Below are 16,743 nucleotides of genomic sequence, written 5' to 3' on the forward strand. Positions count from 1 at the left end.
TCCACTTTTGATAGAAAACTTCTCGATTGTAATCCACTTTTGATAGAAAACTTCTCGATTGTAATCCACTTTTGATAGAAAACTTCTCGATTGTATTATGAGAGAATCCTTTCTCGAGTTTAATGATACTTTTAATTCCTCTTACTTCAATTTAAACTTTGTTACTATCTTTAGTATACATCTCTCTGATCTATTTTAGCCCAGACGATGCTCCACATATTTGGGCTAAAATGTTGGCTTGCAATAATAATTGAATTACGTATTATACAGGTTTTTATTTTATGGGGTGTTTTCATCCCTATTTTAAACCCTTTTAATTCATAATTAAATTATATCTTTGTTTAAAAAAATACATAAATAAAATTTCATCAGGCAAGGAAAAGCCATTTTTTTTTATCGAGTAAACAAGCCTAAGTAACAAAAACAACTATTAAGTAGGGAATGTATATCTGATGTTTTCGAAAACACTATTCTTGTTTTCGATGAATTTTTTTTTTTTGTAAAGTAAAGTAAAGAATTCGGAAATAAAAGCCTTTCATGGGCTACAACTCAATCTCATAAATAAATTTAACACAACAAACACAAACAACTGAATTTAAAAAAAAAACAGAAAAACAAGAGGATTGATGCTGAAGATAAAAAAAAAATATAAACGAATTTTTGTTCAACAACAGTATAAGGTCAATAACATCAAGTCAAAATGAGAAAATTGTTAAGTGACCAGGTTTAATGACCCGTGACGAGTGGCCAATTAGCTGATTAAATTTAATTAATTCATAAATAATATGAAAATAATAAATTTAAAAAAATTCATATTAGGAGAGACAGTTGTACTAGCGGACCAAATTTGATTTTTAATTCTTGCAGATCGCCCTAAACCGGATTTTAAATGAATAGGTTGTTAAACTTATGTTTGAGTAATTAAACCTGTTAAACCAAAACACACTAAATTTTATAAACTTTTATTTTTATTATTTATGTTGAAAAAAAAATTGTAAGCTTACTATAGAAAAATTCTAGTGCACATTTTTTAACTGTATAATTTTTAAGATAATTCACACAATAATTTATTCAATTAATAATTTATTTTATTTTTATTTTATCATTCATTACATTTATTTTCTGTTTGTACTTTTAATCCTACTGTATATTAGTCGTAATATAGCAATTTATTCTTCACATATACTCTTTTTTAAAATCTGTATATTTAATTATATTAATCATAACAATAATTTATTATCCTATTACTAATTTTTTTTTTACTAATAAATGAATTATTACATTACTTTTCTGTAAATAATTCTTATACATATTAATAATAATACAGTAATTTCTTCTTCACGTACAAAATTCTTTTGAAATGTATATTTTTAATATTTATAATTAATAATTTTTTTGTATTCTATTATTGTTTTTTTTATTTTATCAATTTATGAATTATTACATCTCTTGTCTGTTCATAATTTTTCTACTTACGATATTAATGATGAAACAGTAATTTCTTCTTCGCGTACGCAAAACATTTCAAATGTATATTTTTTAATATCGATAATTAATAATAATAATTTCTATTATTGATTTTTTAAAAATCAATTTACAATAGATTATATTTCTGTTGCATATTAGTAGTGAATAGTATTTTTTTCTTTAGGTATACACTTCTTTCCAACTTTATATTTTTTTAATATTAATCATATCAATAATTTTATTTCATTCAATTATTGATTAATTTGATTTAAATTAATTTATGATTGAAGAAATTCCTTTTCTAATCATACTTCTGATGCATATTAATAGTAATACAGTAATTTATCCTACGTGCGTAATTCGGTTCCTTATCCATTGATAACAAAATCTTAAAACAATAAAGGAATCAAAGTATTATGCTAAACACCTGAAAATGGCGCCAATGTAACAAGTTATTCTTTCTATTTTTTCAGTAACGATTAAAAGACTATCTTCAAATATTTTTCGTAAAATTATTTCGAAATCAATTAGAGAATGTAAAATTATAAAAAGGAAATAATGAATGAATAAACATATTATATAAAAGAATAACTATCTATGTAATAAATAGTTTATTTATTATTATTATTAAATTTAATAGTACATAGTCCAAGACACCGGGGAAAAAAAAATTAAATTATTACATAAATTTTTTTTTTACCAAGAGAAGTGTTAATATTCAATAGTCAAAACTGATGACGTTGCCAAGCATAGTTGGGTACTAAGGTGTTTCAAAAATACTGTTTCAAAACGTTACCAAAATGATTTTTCATTGGGAGCTTCATATCTTTGAAACTACCTACATCACTAAAAAAAATAGTACATAATTTAAAGTAGAGTAAATTTGCTAAAATCTGAGCCCTAATAGAGATGTTTACGTTTAATAGTTCCCAGGATATAATATTCACAAGCAATATTTTTCCAAAAAAATAAAAAATCAATATTTGTGATTATTTTAATATTATTACTTTTTGGTAAACATCTTTAAAACTACTTCTACGAATGATGTACAAATGCCTACTAGTTCTTATTTGAGAAATATTAGAAGAAGTATTAGTCGTTTCTATAATATTCGCCAAAATAAAGTCACAAAATGTTGATTTCTAGATATTAATTTTTTTTTTATTTATAAAAAAATACATCTTAGGAACTCCTTGACGTAAAGAGATGAATTAGATCTTATATTTTCGAAAATATACGCCACTTTAAATAATGCCATATGAAGATTTTTTTTTTAGTATTGTAGATAGTTTTAATGATATAGATCTCCGAATTAGACAACGTGCAATTTAATATTTTGTTTTTAATGACATTTACTGTAACTCTTGAATAGTCTTAGTAAAAATTAAACCATTATTCAACAGAAAATAGCACCGAATTATTTTTTGGCTTGAAATAATTCAAAAGTGAATTTTTTGGAACTTCTGGAACAGCCAATATTATTTATTTCCCCTAACTCGCCCGAGTCATAAATTTCGATTTTTAGCTATATAGAGTTTTCATAAAAGTAATCATAATTTGAAGTTAGATAACTTGGAATATTGGGAGGACTAACAGTAGAGCCCCCACTAACTCGCCGTCAAATTAAATTGCTGGTTATACCGGAGTGGCGGATAATCCGATAATAACAAAAAACTAATTCAAATCACATTATACGTTTAGCTTAAAATTATTACAAAAACAAACATATAGGTGATGTATCTATTAATTTATACTTTTATATATAGCTTAAGTGTTTTTTTTTAAGAGGTTGCTCCCATTAATACGTAAATTAAAATGAAATTAAATATCTTTTACTTAATATACTAAGTCTAAATATAAAATAATGTAATTAATATCAGACAAATATAAATTATAAGTGATTAATTCTTAATTAAAACTATGAAAAATTAAAAAGATAAATATTCCTCAACACGTGCAAGAGCCGGATAACGATATGAGATAATATAAATACTGTTGTTACAAATTACAGTATCGTCAGATGCTGACACGAGTGTTTTAAAGCTCTAACACGGTTTTTTGTATTTTTTTTTTGTTTATAACGACCTATAAAAAAGATTGATCATTTTAATTTGTTTTTATTAGTGAGAAATTTCAAACTATTTCTGAAACATCAAAAACAAAAATAAACGTATATTTCTTATAAATCTAATTGACAAAATTTATTATAATTTAATGTCGATTTCAATAATTGTGGTAGTTAACTATGGAATCAATTTTAATTATTTATTACCTTGACTTACTGATATGTAGGATATACAGTAAGGGGAAGAATTTCCAACGCGACTCGACTAGGAAAACATCCTAGCTCAAAAATGAATAGTGCGAAACTGGAATTACAAATTTAGGGCATGTATGTACCTAGATGGAGGTGTGGTACCTTCTTAAGGTGGAAAGAAGAACACGACGAGATAGAGTACGGAACAGTACCATTCGGACTAACCGGCTGAGAGCATCCTAGGCACAAGGCTCAGGTGGTTCGGACACCTTCTTCGGATGTGCCAGGAAGACATGAGACTCCCATGGAGGGAAGAAGGCCAAGAGGAAGGCCACGCATTATCTGGAAGGAGAGTGTTAAGGAGGCGGGCTATGGACTGGAGTATAAGGGAGATGGTCCAAGAATGAGATATCTGCCCCAGATTCTACAAATTGCAACCCTACACTGCGTAAGCGGTAAAGGGGATAAAATTATTAGATGATGCACATGCCAAGAATGGTAAAGCAACATTTTCTATATAATCGACCAATCAGAAATGACACTTTATAGAATCGATTTTTAACGTTTTTTTTCCAAATTTCTCCAAAATAGGCTCAAACGATTTTGACAATACTCAACCATCAATGTACAATTAAATAATCTGTATCAGCTAGGCCACATCCTCATTGAAATTGTCTGGACAGGGCTTCAATGAACATAAAGTACATCTAATTTTGTTTATTTACAAAATAAAATAAACATTTTTCAATCTGATTAATAATAATCAATGGATAATATGCAAATATTAATTAATCATATGAAAAACTAAAGAAAAAAAAATAGAAACATCTGATTCGAACGGAAAAAGCAGGGACCATCAGATCTTACTATATATAGTATTTTTTATGCACACATTTTATTTTTTGTATATTTCTACTTCCACGTAATTATTTTTACTTCTATCATTAAGTAAACAAATTTTTTTGAAGAATTATATAACTTATTTCGGAGAGTTTCACTACAGTGGCAAAGCAAAACTATAATTTTTGAAAATATTTATTTGAAAATTCAATATTTAAAATAAAATTAATATTGACCGATAGATTGAATCTGAGTCATACCGTAAAAACTATACCATTTTCTAAATATATACATATTGTTAATACATTATCTGTTAAATATATTACAAATGATGATTTGATTTTTTTTTAATTAGTATACAGTTGTTATAAATGCATTTTTTTTTTTTTTACAGGAAAATAATTAATTTCGTTATCAAAGATTTTTTAATGAGACTTATTTCCATATTACTCCCAAGCCAAAACGTAAACATTGTCTAATTAACGAATACGAATGTAATTCCCACAGCCACTCAAAAACTAAACAACACATTCATCTTTAATTACACGAATCGATTTCTCATCTTAATGGATGTTCATAAAAAAATTGTGAACAATCAACTACACATGTTTATTTTATTCGAACAATTCATAATTGTTTGAGAAAGTAGAGTTATGGATTAAAAAAAAAAGAAAAAAAAAGAAAAGAAGAAGTATATTACTGTTAATTGAGTTGAAAGCAACACCCGACTCAAACCAAATGAGAGAGTCCTAAAAACTTTAAGATAGAAAGTCCTTCAAGTTATTTTTATTAAATAATTAAATTAATAATAAATAATAAACAATATGCTAGTAACAAATATAAAAAAAATTGAGATTTACAAGAGGATTATAATTTTCAAATTACTTTTTTTTTTAAATCATGAGTTATTTCGTCAAAATCTATTTTTTTTAAATATTAATATTTCTATGTTTTTATTAAATATTTATTGAAAAAATATCTCCATATTTTGACTTATCACAAAAGAATCACATCTCTAAATATAAAAATGATCTGTTCTTAGTATAACCTAACTATAGGGGTATTCATGATCTTTAATTTAACATGTCAAATGGAAAAACTCATGTTAAATGGAGAAATATTCCCTTCTTTTACCTTGTTAAAACGATATAACATATAACATGGTTGAGAGTCTGTATTAGGTCTGTTAAATGAAAATGACGTCACACAACAGACCAGAGCTGAGCTCGTCACCGTTTTGATTGTTGTGTTATATTCCTTGCTGGTAGTTTGTGTTTTAATTGTGTATTAATACTGTTTTAAATGTTTTTAAAACTAATAAAGCAATGTATGACAATAATTATAATATAATGACAGTGGACAATTAGCTCATCTTAATTCTCTTCCTCACAATTTAGATCAATAAAACACTGAGGGGTCATATTTTCACACATTTTCCACTTTAGGCATGTTGTAATAAATTGCTTTAATCAAAATTTAGAAGTAAACAATAACATGAAGTTTTGGAAGGAAAGGTTATGAAACAAGCTGCTTAGAAAATCTGCTAGGAGCTCTTATGCACTTAACATATAACATAACTTTAAATAGGGCCGCTCACAGTCCTAAACTTTAACATTTAACAATGCTTCATATTAAATAAAAAACTAAAACTTTTAAACACAGTTAATCTTCACTATTATAATTTATCACAACAATATTTGTAACCTTTCCCACGCTTAGATCAGGCATTTAATTTATTTATTTCAACTACATTTTGGTTAAATTTGCTATTTCTATTATAATTAAAATTCATATCAAGGTTAATTATAATTATCTAAATTAATTTCATCTCATATTTTTCATCAACTAATTTTACTTAAAATCTTTGCATTGTGTTGTTTCAGATTTTTTGTGTCTTATAAAATTCACAGTATAATTAATGTTTTCTAATACCTAAATGGACTCAAGTATTTTTCTTTATGTAATATAAAATAGTATTTTCAAAATTGAATTTATGCTGGTTTTTGGTTGCATGCTGCATTAGTGTTGTTTTATTGGGATCTTTCTCCTTTTTTTTCAAATTATAACTGTGTTGATACATTCAATAGCCCAACACACATATATATTTAGCTGGACAATTTAGACATGGAATTTTATATATTAATCCAGATTGTTTTTTGTAGTAATACTGTCCTTCAATAAACTATAATAATTTTTAATTTTTTTTAAGAATAACTTTTCTGGCCATGGCTATTTAGAGTACATGGAGAATTATCTAGATGTTATTTTTGCAGACTACAACAGATATAATTGGTTAAACACAGGAGACTTATAGGACACAAAGGGCAGCCTTTAGGTAGAAACATCAAAAAGGGATTATTAGGCGCCCCCCTCCCTCGTAGGGCCGGAGCGGGCCTGATTTAAACAGGAGCGACTGTGCGGCGCCAGTCCAGGACGGGACCCAGCATCATATACTCTTCTACACTACCCTCTCTTGTAGTCCATTCCAAAACACTGTCTTTTCCTCTCCTGTCTAATAGCTCTTTATAATTATTTATTTATTGCAAGTCTGGCAACGCTTCGCAATTATATTTGAGGATGTTTATATAATAATTAAACACTATTGAAACTTTATCAATTAATACATAGATGGAGTGATAACTGTAGGAACAGCTAACTTCGATGTATAACCGTTAATACCAATTAATTTTTTTACTTTAGACAATTTTTATATATGATGTCCTATATATATTACATAAAATATATTATTTTAAATAGTAACCCTCACTATGATTCAATATAAGTACTGAATTGAACAGTTCAGAATGACCTACCTATCAAAGTATGACAAAATTACTTTACTTTTTTAGGAGTGAAAAAAATCGATATTCATCCATAGCACCTCCAGAAACACTTAAATACGAATTTTCGAAAAAGCGGCAACTAAGGGGCACAAACCGGATCTAATTAAACAAATTAGAACCGCAGATATAAAATAAAACGTTTCAATTTTTTTTCTTTACTTAAATCTAATATTTCACCCTTAAAACGGTACTAAATCTTAATTTTGTTAATATAGGGTAAAAGAGGAAACATTCAGCTCTCCAACGGTTGAAGGAATTGGATGAAATTCAGAGCAATTATGAAAGATTATATGAAAAATGGTCACCAGAATAAAAAAAAAATCTTTTCAAATAAATCAAGGTGATTTTTTAATTTGTTCGAAATATCATATTTGACGGTTTCAGACGACAGTAAAACAAAAATATGATTTGATTTTTATAAAAAAAAAAATTTTTTGACCTACTTTACTGAAATCCTCATTAAGTTTTTTTTTTTTAATTTTTAGTGAATAAAAAATCATTGAAAATAATTAGTGATATTTTTTGCCTATTCTTCATAAATATACAAAGCTATTGCCATATAATAACCATGAAAAAATATATACTTCCTAAGCTACGTGCTAAGAACGTTTCGAATATAGTGTGCTAAAATTTTATTCATGACTAAAAATCGGGCCAGCCTATAATCTTCCCGAGAAAATCCTGAAAATTTAGTGAAACACAATCGGATGATACTGTTCATATAGTAGATAGTAGATAGTGACCGTAAAACCTCCAACACACAAATCTTGCAATAATTAAATTCATTGTTTAACAGATATTCATCAGGTAATGTTTTACACTCATTCACAATTGCCGGGGTAGAAATGAAATGATCTACACAAAAATATCGTCACTTGTAAAAAAAAATTTATTATTTTTATATTTTTCAGTGAAATTTCGAAAAATGATATAAAACAACTTGTCTTAATATAATATATAATATAAAAAAATTAAATCCGCAAAAAAGACAAAATGAATCACTAAAAACGCAAAGTTGTTCTATTTTTTAAATTTTAATTATTAATCTTCCACTTTTTAATTTTATAAATAATTAATATTTCTTCAGCTAATGGTGCTGCTCAAAACAAGTCCCAGTATGAAGTGGTATGTTGCAAAAGTCAATCACTACACTCACAAAGAGATAAATTGTTTGCATATATTTCTTTTTCGTTAACCATTTTAGACATATTTTATCACGATTAAAATTGGGTCAGAAAATTAAATAATAATACAACAGAAATAAATATTCGAATACCAAAGCGCTTAAACTTCGAATAAAATTTTTATTTATGTTGGGACCTTTAAGCAAAGCAACTGAAGCTGAAATCAGTTCTTTATTGGAATTATCTCTGTTTGGTAAAACTTAGAACTTAGTTCATTTGGAATAAGAATCAATTATTTTCTTTAATATACAAAAGAAGAATTTTCATCATGCGGATTAATATGAGTTAATTTATAATATTAATAAATGGGAAGTTCATATAACATTGTTTGAAACAAATTGAACCAGTCAAATGCTCCCTACATTTTATGCAAACATACATAAAAAACTAAAGTACTCTGATTAAAAACCTAAAATTTTGTTAATATACAAGGGAAAATATGTTTTCTATGTTGAAAACACTTCCGGGAATAAAATCAGTATTATAGACATATTATGTATCTTTGGAAGCCGAAGAATTAAGAAAGAACAATATTTAACATAGAAAGTCACATAATGCGATTGTGTTAATTAATAGATACTTTTATGATTAAAAGATATTTATTGTCCACGTAAAGAAAGTGCAATGTTATAAAAATTTAAGATCCATCATTTCCATTATTTTTAATTTTTATTCCATTTATTTATATTTTATTAAATTATATCCTTTAATAATTATAATTCATTACATTTATACTTCAAATGTAATTTTTGAATAAAAAATTTGGTTTATTTATTTTTTTATCTGAAATTATAAGTCATAACAATAATGGATGCAATTTTTAATAATTCAAATACGCTTTTAATTATGTATATATATTAAAATGTTTAAATTCTATATATAGATATACTAACAACGAATGCATACATATTTTTAATTTTAGACATCTCATGTTTGGCTAATGAACATAATTTTGTACATGTTTATTGGACGATTGTAAGGATAACATAAAAATGTAATACAAGAGATACGTGAGATGAAAGAAATAGTGATATTTATCTTTACAGTCAAAACAGGATACACTCCAAGGACAGATCAGAATTTTCTGGCCTTATGTTCACGGCGTATTACCCTTTAATCGATACACACGATAATCGAAATAAGGAATCATAATTACTGTAAAATATTATATATTTCATCAATCGACTTTTGTAATTAAAATATTTAAAAAAAAATTAAATAATTATTTAATTGTAAAATAGAGCTATAATTTTGTATATATTTATGAATATCATATATATTTTCAAATCATCAATCGATTACAGATTTAATCGATAAGTATATTATAGGAATATTTTTAAATGTAACACGAAACCCCTGATGTCTAAATTTCCTGACTTAAATGTCCATATATGCTTTATTTAGTTCATTACAGCTCCTACAGAACATAAATAACAGGATAGCAAATTATTATTTATTATATGCAATAGATTATTTATAGAGTATTCGACAACGTTTCGGTGTACTCGAAGGACGTTACCCGTCCGTTAAGTGATTAACATTTTAGAAATTCGTGTTACTAAACCCAACAACTTTACAGCCTATATTGTACAGTTCCCTGGATTGAGAGGGACAAAATATAAAATATCTATTTTTATAAAAATACGGATACATTTATTGACAAATTAAGTTAATAAATAAATATTTATTGTGTCCCATTATTTTAACTTTATTTCATCTGTTTTCTACCCATGCACATTTATATATTTTTTAAATATTTCTTCTTCCCCCCTTATGTATATTATCATTTATTGTTTACCTATTTTTAATAGTTTCTTTATTTTTTACACTGTTTATTTTAAAATTATTTTCAAATGTAAAGTACTTAACTGCCATCCCCACTCCTCCCAATACAAACGGTTCACTCTGACTTTGACTTCTGTTAAAAAAGGTATGAATTCTGTCTCGTTCATCTATGTTTATATTTTATTTTATTCTTATCCCCTTTTTCATTTCTTAGTTTGTACTTTCTTTTATATTTCTTCTTTTTTGTCTGTAACTATTTCCGTTTTCATTTATTGTTAATAACCTTTTATTTTTCTTATTTAATTTTTTTCATTGTATATCCTGGTAATTTTCCATTTAATTTTTTACTTATGTTAAGTGTTTGTATCTTTTTTAGCCCTGCAACCTGGGCCGAAACGTTGGCTCAATTAAACTAGTTATTACTAAGTTTTATTTGACCGTACCTGGATCATATTTTTACCACTTAACCGTTTGTAAAGTCAATGCGTCACATATTACAACGTACTTAATATCATAAATCACACAATTTGTTTTATTTAATTTCTGGAAAAAATAGTGTATACTCATAGAGCAAAGGAAGGCCGTAGTATGATCTAATGAAAGAGGTGCAATTGAACCGATATGCTATTCAACAACACTCGGCCACAGTAGCTTCAGGTAACAATACCTCTGCTCACTTCCGTTCTTTTGTTTTCTCACAATCGCTCCAAAATGCTCTTAAGAATACAGGCAATTAATATTTACATCATAACTTTACGTGTTATAGTCTAACGATTTGTTTTGAATTTAATGACTCTTTTACGATTAATGTTGGAACTCATTTTGAAAAGAAAAGAAAGGAATGGTAGTGGAAACGGATATCAAAATTAACTTGGTAATTATAATAACCTAAATGAATAAAACTGTCATTAAATAGGATTAATTGTGCAGTTTTCAATAGGCAAATGAATAAAATTGGTTTATTTAATTTAATCTACCTCTTACAATTTGAGGATGTAAACATTTTTTTTCGTCAGTCGTCTGCGGATTTTCTCCAAGACTGCGCTGTCAATTCGTTTCGTACCCAAGTCACTGGTCACCTCAGGATGGTACTCGGATCTCGTTATCATCCGCCATCTTGTTTCAATATGGCGGCCAAATGAAGGTTTCAAACTTTATTTATTTAATATCGATCATTTATGAAGATTAAGAAAAAATAAAAATTCTTTTAGAATCACTAACCCAAAAACCTTACAAAGAATAAATATTTAAAAATAGTTTAATAGCTGAACGTAGATTGATAAGGGGAGACGACTGTCAGAGGTCTGTATTTATTTTGGATTATTATAATTTTTACTCATCTATATTACTTTGTATCTTTTATCCATTGTAACATATATTCCGTTATCTTTCTTTCCCATTGTATCATATATATTATATACTATTTTCTTGTACATACTTCTTTATGTTGATTAAAATGATTTTTATAATTTTTTAAATTACTTACATACTTTATTAGGTTAATTCAATTACTCTTCATTTACATTTTCTTCCGCACCTTTTATTATGTTTATTTCTTTATTTACATGAACAATATCTATTTTTAATTTTTTTTTTATCATTTATTTTGTATAATTCTTACCTCTACAATATTATATTTTATCTTCTAGTAGTTGATACTACTATCTACTCAATTTATTACTATGTATATTTTCAAGTTTGTTTGTAATTTTTTTTTTTTTTTATGATTCTCTGAATTGAGGTTCATATATCGTTTTTTTTTTTTTTGTCAGCTCTGATGAAAGCCTAAAATTCAGTCGACACAAATATATAAGTTTTCAAATAAAATAATTTATTTAATTTTTTCAAAACTAAAACTGTTACAGGCATTTACATGTGTTCCTTTCTTTGTCATTTATTATAGAAATATTAATCATTTAGACTTATTATGTAATAATTTGTGATTTCTATGATTTTAAAGAAAATTATGGTATTACGAGGTAAGTAACGTCGACATATGATTCTAGAGAACATTTCCCCCAAAAATATTATTCAAAAATAATATTAATAGATGTAATAATTCCGAATGATATAACAGATGTTACTACACAGACGCTGAAATTCCACAGGATTTCGGGCCTAAACGCAGAAATAGCTTTGCTACGCTGTTTTTCAGTTCGTTCCACCGAAACGGCAGCAAAAAAAGATCCCCCTATTTGAGACCAGGGCACTTAAACACTTTTCGACCTGAAGATGGGAGTTCTACCCGTCGTTTTGGGACCTAACGAGATAGAGAAAGTTAAAAACTATTTCCGTGTGTGTATATATAAAACCAATTTGTATATATATGTAATGCATATTAATATATTTATATAATATAAATCACAAAAATAGAATATTTCTGAAGGAAACAGTAAATATAAATTAGTTTAATTTTTAACTACGTATTACAGAGATAGTTTTGTGAAATGTCCTTATTTATTTATTTACTAAGAAATCTCTTAAAAATGACATTTAAGTTAGATTGTACCCAGTGTGATAGTGAAAATAAAATACCTAAGCAGTCTACATTATGAAATATTTAATTTAAGATGAATTATTCTAATATGGATTGACAGTAGATAATATACACGAATACTAAAAACAGGTTTTTCGATACTGAACATATTTATCAGCGACAGATTACCTCTTTTCAACAAATTGAAGTTTTATCCAGCCTAGAGAGTATTTAAGAATACAACAGAAAAACATGTGTGTATAGAATTCCTGTAAAGAAGAGCAGCATTTATTTTACAATTGAGTATTTCTCTTTCTATAATACTATTATTATAGGAATTAATTTAACACTTAATCCTTTAGGATTAGAACTATTGACAAAGCTTAATCCTTTAGTATTAGTACTAATTAACAAAGCTTAATCCACAATGATGTTGTACGAAGTTAATCAACATATTTTAATTAATTAAATTAGATTACATCCAATCCATTTATGTTTTATTAATGCTATACTGAAATATTTACATATTATGAAATAAAATTACACGATAACATATTTATCATAAGGCAAAAATATGCAATGTGAATACAGACAGGATATGCAGAATACAATAAAGAAAAAAAAATATTTTGCTTTATTCATATCACAAAATAAAGGATGTTTTAATTGAGCAGACGTCAGAAATATACACACATAATGAGATAAAAAGACAAAATTAATTAAAAATAACTAACAGTTATTTGTAACTAAATACTTAATGATTGTTCGACACATAAATTAGATAACTTGTCTAAAAGATTTTTATTTACGTCCGTATACATATATTATGTTTTCGAGAACATTATAATTTATAACTCAAATACGAGTTGAATTGATGTTGAAGTTTTGTCTTTTATGCAATCTGGTATTAATTGAACTGTTGTAAAAATTAAAAAAATCTTCAAGTGGTGAAAATAGTTTTTCTCGGTAAATAAAAACAAAATGACCGATCTCGTTACTACTACTAAAAATTTAATGATCCTTTCATCACATACAATCATGCATGTTAACAATTTTGTTTTTAATTGGTCTAATAACTTTAATTTCGTCATGTACTAATTAAACGAACCAACTAAATATCATGTTAACTGCATTATAATTTTTACCTGATATATGAGTTTAATTAATATTAGAGTTTTTCTTTATTTATTACGGATTAACCGTTTCTCCCTCTTAACCGGCGACGTCTAGGTCCCTATAGACGAGATTCTAATCAATTTTAGAGCATCTAATTCCTCTTAAATATGAGTTAAAACTCTAGAAACTTCTGCTAAGACCTTATTTTTAAATTTAATTAGACATTTATAATAAAAATTAATACGCCAAACGTAATATCTAGTCAGATAGTTGACGTTAATTTCGGAAAACGTCATAAAACGGGAAGGTCTTTGAAATTCTTCCCCGACCACCTGTTGCCCGTTAGACGTTTTGATTTATGATGAGGTCAGGGAGAAAATAGGAACCTTGAATCCAGAATATCCTATCTCAAAACAATAACAAAAAAAAATTATTAAGTAAATAATTTTTAATGATAAGTAAATTAAAACATTAATAGCTATAATAAAAATCGAAACGAATGAGCCCGATCAGACGGGTCTGTTTACTAACGATTGATAAGTTTGTCTATAAACATTGATAACAAGGATATTGATAGAATTTTAGCTATTTTTAAAACACGTATTTAAAGTGAATCCTTTTTAAAACTCCAACTATAAAAAAAAAATCACTCCAAGTATACAGTGGATTGAAGTAAATGAACACTATTATGTGATTTTTATCACTTTTCATATCTCTAAGTTAGTAAGATGTTTATATGTTGTTATAAAAGTAATCATTAAACATAATAATCCCATTACACATGTGATTACATTTCAAAACTTTTTTACATCCTTATGATGAATATAAAGTTGATCAGATCAATTAAGTTAATAAACAAGTTAAAAATAAAATCTAGCCATTTTTCTCTAATTAAAAAAACATTTTATAACCTCATTTTTAAGTAATCGAGAATTTGAACGTTTCATGATATTTATTTTGATATTATAGAAAAATTACTGCACTAAATGGCTTTTCATAAGGAAATTTTAGAAAAAAAATTCACAATAGATGAATCTTAATTGTTTTTAATAAAACATATGAATATATATATCACATTTAAGAAAGTTTGAAGAAATATAAATTATGATATTATATTATAAAAAATTCACAGCCTGACACAATTACAACAAATTTGTTTTCATTCCTTAGTGACTTTTAAGCATGTTATACTTAAAAAACTATAATAAATACTATCTACTCTTTAAACTTTTCTTTTACTTTAGTAAGTCAAATTTATAAAATTAAATATTACTAATCATTCCTAAAAAGTTGAGATGTTTCGGAAGTTGTGGAACCAGATTTTTATATTTTTTACATAAAAAATAAATCAAATGTTCATTCTGACACAATCGTTTTGTGGGATATCTATACAATAATTTCTATCTATTTTCAATTACATACAGTTTTTTTCAGGATTTATGAAGAGTCGAAGCTTAAGGGACGTAATATTTGGTTAGCATAAAAATAAAAATAATTAATTTAACTAGTGAAAAGTTGACGTGTTGACTTTGATAATGCTAGACTAATTAATGATAAAAAGAATTTCTGATAGTATCATAAGATGAATTTTTACAACTTACATTTTTCCACATTCATATTCCCTTGAAACATAACAAGCAAACGTAATATCACTAGAGCTATGTGAACACCACAAGTTGTATGGATCAAGTTAGTTTCCTTTCGACGATGTAGCTATGACAAAATATGCACACAAAGCCATATTTCTTATAATAACAACAATAATGATACCTTGTATTGTTTCGAAGAGGTTCCAAACTGGAGACACATAAAACACTGACCACTACCTAGAACTCACAAGCCTCAACTGAAAGCCCTTTTAGGCGCTTCTGTACCCCCACCACTTGTGTAGCGCGTAAAGTGAGAGTGGGGGTAAAGCCTGGAGAGACACCAGGTCACCGCTCCAATACCTTATATTTATCTTAGCAGTTCTTATTGCCACTATCTTGTCATTCTGCCACTTCTAGCTAACGGGAGACTGCCAGGAATTATGCCCTTTCAGTCTAAGCAGAAATACGAAAAGGTATTAAAACGTAAAAATATAACGGAGATATTTGTAAGAAATAGATATGAGATATGAAATGAAAAATAGTTTAATATTCTGAGGCTAGGTCCGTTTAGAACAATAACAAAGGTAATTTTAATTTTACTGTGATGTATCTGGGCCAAAAAACAGTGTGGCCACACTTAATTATAACTTATATTAAAATTGTATATAAATAATTTTAAATACAGAGAGGAAAAATAAATTAAAAAACTATATGACTAAATACATAAAAAACAAAACAAAAAGGTAGTTACAAAATGTATGTACTATAATAATATTGAATTAGATTGGTGAAGTAAAAGGTAGTTAAATAGAAGGGTTTTAAATGAGGGAAGGGTTGGTACATGACGTATAATATGAGATAAGAGCGCTAACCAAAGGGAATAAAAAAAACTACAATACTTAAAAAAATTTACAATATATATATAAAAAAAAATCACTACAATCCAAGAATGGTCCTTGCATCCACTACACTTTGTAACAAAATACTGTTTCATGACCAACATTAATACAACCCAATATGAGGTTAGAATCAAAGCTGAAACGCTAAGTTTTCACCAGAGCCATTTAATAAAAGGTCAGAAGTAACGTAAATCCAACATTTAACAAAATACTTCACATATAGTCACCAAGGGGGGGAGAGAGAGAGAGAGAGAGAGAGAGAGAGAGAGAGAGAGAGAGAGAGAGAG

General features: G+C 26.9%; 1 protein-coding gene across 2 annotated transcripts in view; it reads right to left on the reverse strand.

Annotated features, from left to right (window-relative positions):
* The window catches only part of tkv (thickveins), a 158,100-nt gene that overhangs the window by 17,888 nt on the left and 123,469 nt on the right, over window positions 1–16,743 (reverse strand). The window contains exon 1 of one of the 2 annotated variants that reach the window (XM_014423635.2): window positions 15,739–15,836. The exons of the other annotated variant lie outside the window; for it this stretch is intronic. The gene's annotated coding sequence lies outside the window, so the exon portion shown is untranslated. Of the gene's footprint in view, window positions 1–15,738; window positions 15,837–16,743 lie in introns of those variants that run through there. 2 annotated transcript variants of the gene reach the window in all.

This window comes from Halyomorpha halys, unplaced genomic scaffold (assembly GCF_000696795.3).
Source record: "Halyomorpha halys isolate HHAL.00 unplaced genomic scaffold, Hhal_1.1 Scaffold433.1, whole genome shotgun sequence".
NCBI lineage: Eukaryota > Metazoa > Arthropoda > Insecta > Hemiptera > Pentatomidae > Halyomorpha > Halyomorpha halys.